The sequence below is a fragment of the Vulpes vulpes genome, chromosome 5 (assembly GCF_048418805.1).
Source record: "Vulpes vulpes isolate BD-2025 chromosome 5, VulVul3, whole genome shotgun sequence".
NCBI lineage: Eukaryota > Metazoa > Chordata > Mammalia > Carnivora > Canidae > Vulpes > Vulpes vulpes.
The window spans coordinates 79159153-79165456 of NC_132784.1; positions in this window are offsets into that span (position 1 = coordinate 79159153).

The following is a 6304-nucleotide window of genomic DNA, read 5'->3' on the forward strand; positions in this document are numbered from 1 at the left end:
TGCCTCTCCCCCTGCTCATGCTTGCTCTCTCTCTCTCTCAAATAAATAAATAAGATCGTAAAAAAAAAAAAAAAAAAAGACAGGCCGACACTGATGTAAGATCAAAATGAGGAAATAAAAATGAGATGGGTGAGAAAAGGCAGAAGTACCCTGGGGAAGACTCAGGGCTAAAATTAAAGTTGCTAATATATTTTATCATTTTATGGAATTTGACTACCCATGCATGTTTACAACCAATTGCTACTATCAGATAGTGTTTCTCTATCATTCATCATATTAAAAACTGTTCTACATGAAGAGGTGCTCAACATCACTAATCATCAGGGAAATGCAAATCAAAACCACAATGAGTTATCACCTCAGATCTGTCAGGATGGCTATTAATAAAAAGACAAAAGATAAGTGTTGGCAAGGTTATAGAGAGGAGTGTTGTACTCTGTTGGTGGCGATGTTAATTGGTGCACTCATTATGATAAACACTATGGAGGTTCCTCAAAAAATTAAAAATAAACTACTGTGTGATTCAGCAATCCTACTTCTGGGTATTTATCCAAAGAAAATGAAGTCAATATCTTGAAGAGATAGTTTCACTTCCACATTTATTGTGGCATTATTCACAATAGTCTAGATTGTTTCTAACCTAAATGTCCATTGATAGGTGAATGGGTAAAGAAAATTTCAGACAGATGATGGTGATGATGATGATGGAGGTGGTGATGACAATGATGACAGACTATTGATGAGAGAGAGGAGGGGGGATGGAATAGTATTCAGCCATAAAAAGTAGGAAATCTTGTCATTTGCCAAGACGTGGATGAACCTGAAGGACTTTATGCTAAGTGAAATAAGCCAGACACAGAAGGATAAACTCTGCATGATCTCACTCCTATGTGGAATAAAAGAGTCAAACTCATAAAAGTAGAGAGTAAAATGGAGGTTGGGGGGCTGGGCAGGAATGGGGAAATGTTGGTTAGAAGGTGCAAAGTTTCAGTTATTGAGAATAAATAAGTTTTGGATATCTAATGAACAGCATGGTCACAACAGCTGACATTACTGTATTATATTTTTGAAGTCTTCTAAGAAGATAGGTCTTAAATCTCAACACACACATATACACAACATACACACACACACACAGGATAACTATGTAGAGGAGACAGAGAAGTTATTTAACTTTATTTGTGGTGACATATACATATATGTATATATAAAACTATCAAGTTGCACACCTTAAATATATATAATTTCTATATCTTAAAGATATTTCTCGGAGATCCCTGGGTGGCGCAGCGGTTTGGCACCTGCCTTTGGCCCAGGGCGCAATCCTGGAGACCGGGGATCGAATCCCACGTCGGGCTCTCGGTGCATGGAGCCTGCTTCTCCCTCTGCCTGTGTCTCTGCCTCTCTCTCTCTCTCTGTATGACTATCATAAATAAATTTAAAAAATTAAAAAAAAAGATATTTCTCAATAAAGTTGTTAAAACAAATACATACTACTAGTATTGTGTTTTCTAAAATTTTAAATCTCCTCACAATAAGTCACCAACTGAGCAACCGAAATTGAGAAGAGCCAAGGCTGCTCTTCACTATGACATCAATCTATGAACCTATCAAAGAGGAAATAATGTGAGTTTGATGTTTCTTATCTTAATGAAATCTTCCCTACCAGAATGTAAGGCATTCAAAGGCAGGCTGGGAGTTCTGTTTATTGATCTATTTATTGATTTATTCTATCACTAATTACAACAGTGATTGGAACATAGGCACAGTAAGTATAGTTGGATGAATGAATTTTTTCACTACTTATCTACAGAGCGTCACAATGTGTTTGGCTTATATTGAACAATTATAGTAATATAATATGAAGTATATAATATAATCATGAACACTTATTCAAGGCTTATTGAGTACCAGGCACTTTATTAAGGACTTGATTTATATTAACTCATTTAATCCTCCCTGGAAGTGGGTAGACTTACTCTGCCCCTTTGATAGATGAAATGTGGAATAGGCTGTAAATTATAATTGTCTGTTGTTGGATGAATGAGATGGAAAGGAAGGAGCTGAACTTACTGAATTATTTCAGGCAGAAGTGTTCTGAGATCTCATCCTACAGAAGAACAATTATTGGTTGCTTTGCTCCACTAACATTTTTTACAAACTTCAGTTCATCTGCATTTCCTGTTGCTCTATGCCTGGTTTCTTGTTCAGTCAATTTGTTATAGTCTGACCTCATGCAAATAGTAATATCCACTTCTGTAATCCCTGCTCCATTATTACTAAGTCTTCAAAATGGCCTTAGGGAGTTCACTATTTTAATGGGCAGGAGTAGCCACACTTTTCCTCCACGTGGTTGTCCTGTCATTCACTCTTGGGCCCAAAGTAAAAGCCCAGAATTCATTAGAACTAAACATTTCTGAGCAGTAATTATTCTCTGGGGTGATAAGGATAGGGATAACCACCCATTGCCAGAGTCTTATTTACAGTCCCCTGCCTTATTCTCCTCTGAGCTTTCCCTGACATGACTCCAGGAAGACTTCCTTTGGCATTGGTGGGCAACTTTCCACTTCGAGACCCTTCATTGGAAATAACCACACACAAGAGAGTTGGGTTCAAATTCTGACTCTGTCATTTTATCTGTATAAACATATACAATTTTTCTAATCTCTGAAATATCAATTTCCTCATTTATAGCACTGGTGTAATAATTATAATACCAATTTCAAAAGGGCTTTTGTGATAATGAAATGAGATGTGAATAGGAAGATCTTAGCACAGTGCCTGATGAATAGAAACTACTCAATGAATGTTATGTAATAACATCATTAATTCTGTCTCTAGGGTTGTGGCCAAGAGCTCCTTTCTATCTGACATCTCATTGTGATGAAAACAGTTTCTTTACTCTTTAATATTTTGAATCCTATTTCCACCACTGCCATGACCTGGATGTGTGGCTGTGGGTGAGTCAATTAACCCTTCCACCACCTTGCAGGATGTGACCAAATTCAGCTTACTTTCCAAAGATACCTCAAGCTCTGAAAGTCTACAATTTTGAGACACTAATTTTCTGTTTTTTGAAGGTTTTTGTATGGGAATAAAGTTCACAAAAAGGAATTAATCTGTTTCTTGGATATCAAGTTAGAAAACCCTAGTCTTAGAATAAAAATTAATTAAATGACAAAAATAAACTCCATTTGAAAGAGTATAATTACTGAGACTCTTGACACATAAGGTAATAGGCTGAATTTAGGGAAAGAAATCTAGCAACTGACATTGAAAGAAAAAGAGGTGAGTGACTCCAAAAATAGACTGTGAAGGAGAAAGGTGAAGTGAGATCTTTATTTTTTTTTATGTGAGTTCTTCATTAACAGAAGCATTTTGGGCTAGGATTGGAGGCATACTGGCCCAGGAGATCCTGAGGCTAGGAGAATCAAGCCCAACTATGAAAGTGTTTTAGCAATACTTAATTAAAATCTCATAATTTAGAAAGTAATTCCTAATTATGCTCTATACATTTTCTTGGAGTTAGAAAAGTTGATAATAGGGGATAGTAGTAGATTTCATCCGTCATGACAACTCTGATTATAGTGACAACGGTTATCTGCAAAATAAGACGGGGAAACTCAAGAATAAAGAGCAAATTATAAATTACTAATATCTGCACTGGAGAGGAAAATGTAGGGTCGGGATATTTGATGTATTTTTCAACCTATTCTATAAGAAACTTAAGAACAAGGAAGAAACTTGCCTTATTAAATTCACTTGGATATAAGCATAAACTCTCATTACCCTTACTTTAAAATATCAGATTTTGGGATGCCTGGGTGGCTCAATGGTTGGGCATCTGCCTAGAAGTCAGGTCAAGATCCCAGGGTCTTGGGACCAAGTCCAGCATTGGGCTCCCTGTAAGGAGTCTGCTTCTCCCTCTGCCTGTGTCTCTGCCTCTGTCTCTGTGTCTCTCATGAATAAATAAATAAAATCTTCAAATAAAATAAAATAAAATATCAGATTACATGTATGATTAAATTTGAGAATTCAAAGTGGGAAGATAAAGTGATCATTAAAAAGTATGAAAGCAAATAGCACATAAAAGAAAATAAGCTTCATATAGAATTACAAATGTTTAGGAGGTAACTCTTTAAGAGTCAACTCAACATTTAACTCACTAGGATATTTGTTTGCTGACAGCTTCTCCTAAAATACGATTTGGTTTCATGTTTATTTAATAGTTTAGCATAGCTATTTTAATAAGGTTATTTTAACTGTTTCAAAGAAAGCCCAGAGAAAAATCCAAAGGTTCTTGGCAATAAAACACAATCTTGATTCTCAAACTGGAGTCTGAAATGTTATTTTGGTTTGTGTATCTTCTACTAGTGAGGAGTATAAATGTCAACCTTTTGTAGATCCGGAGTCTTTCCACCAGACATTCCAAACAGAGATATGATACAAGACAAATGCACATGTAGAGGTTTTAGTGGTCTTTCCTTTCATATGGGAAAGGAAAGGAAAGACCGGAACTTGTACAACCTGAGTTCCAATTCCCATTCTTCTGTAGGAAATTAGGTTCTTGACCTCTCTGGGACTCCGTTTTTTACTGCAAAACAAAAAAACTAAAGTGGAAGGCCTCTAAGAACCCAAACAGCACGATTACAACTGAGATAACTGTAGTAGCAAATCATGATCAGCACAGGGAGGACTACTTGCAGACCCTCCCATGGAATGTAGCTGCCACCTAGTGGAAGTATGTCTGAACTGCAGGGTCAGTCTTAAGACATGATCTTTGGGCACCAAAATCCACTTGAGAAGCTACCATAGCAATAACAACTGATTATCCTCAAGCACATTATACACCCACCATGCTCTATGCACTGTACCATGTGCCCCTCAAGTACCTTAACTCAACACTCTCACACGTTTCAATCCTGGGAGGAAACCAGAGCAGGGAGATGGACAACTTACTAAGCATATTGAAAATGTTTAGATAAGAGTGATGTATAATATAGGCAAGGCACAAATACACATTCATGGTAATATTTTAAACAAATCAGATTTTTAAGTTCTTAAAAAGGGGCATCATAACATAACAAAAGAATAGCCTAAAAGAACAGCCATCACTGGTTAAAAGCATTAAAAATGGTGGTGTTAACACATGGCACAGAGGTCTGCATTCTGCCTATTCCATCTGTGTGGTCTTGCACACCTCCATTGACTTCACATCGCCTCTTCCTTCATCTGTGAGATTCATCCGAGTGTACCAGCATTTATGACTGTCAGATTATATGTGAAACCTATATGAAAACCATTATGTAAAAACTATTCAAATGGGATGAGTTATTGTTCTGACTTTTATTTTTTTTAATTAATTTTTATTGGTGTTCAATTTACCAACATACAGAAAAACACCCAGTGCTCATCCCGTCAAGACATGAAGAGAAATCTCACAGAGGAAGACATCGACATGGCCAACAAGCACATGAGAAAATGCTCTGCATCACTTGCCATCAGGGAAATACAAATCAAAACCACAATGAGATACCACCTCACACCAGTGAGAATGGGGAAAATTAACAAGGCAGGAAACAAAAAATGTTGGAGAGGATGCGGAGAAAAGGGAACCCTCTTACACTGTTGGTGGGAATGTGAACTGGTGCAGCCACTCTGTTCTGACTTTTAAATTACCAATGTGTCTCAGAGGAAACATCTCTAGCTGTAGTAGTTTGATATCAGCTTATTAGAATTGCATGGTAATCCATATTACTTTTTTAAGATTCTATTTCTTTATTTGAAAGAGAGCACAAGTGAGAGAGAGAGCACAAGCAGAGGTAGACAGAAGGACAGAGGGAAAGGGAGAAGCAAACATCCTGCTGACCAGCGAGCCCAACCCAGGGTTCAATCCCAGGACCCTGGAATCATGACCTGAGCTGAAGGCAGGCAGATGCTTAACTGACTGAGCCACCCAGGCACCCAGTAATCCATGCTATTATTGTGCCCAGCTAACTCTATGCTTTCATTAAATACCAACTAACTACTGTACACATTTTAATTAAAATGCCAACTAATTCGGACATAGTTTTTAAGAGACTTTCACGTTTAGCAAATCTGGACACAATATTTTTTTATAAACAGTCATTGCTATCATTGTCATTTTTTTATTATTTTGAGCTTAGTATTACTATGAACACTATTCATGAATGATGTAATGTTATACTTATAGAAAATACTTGAATATATTAGACTCTCTTGGAATTCCTAGGTAAGACTTAAACTCAAAATGAATCATTAGGAGATCATAAATGTTGAATCC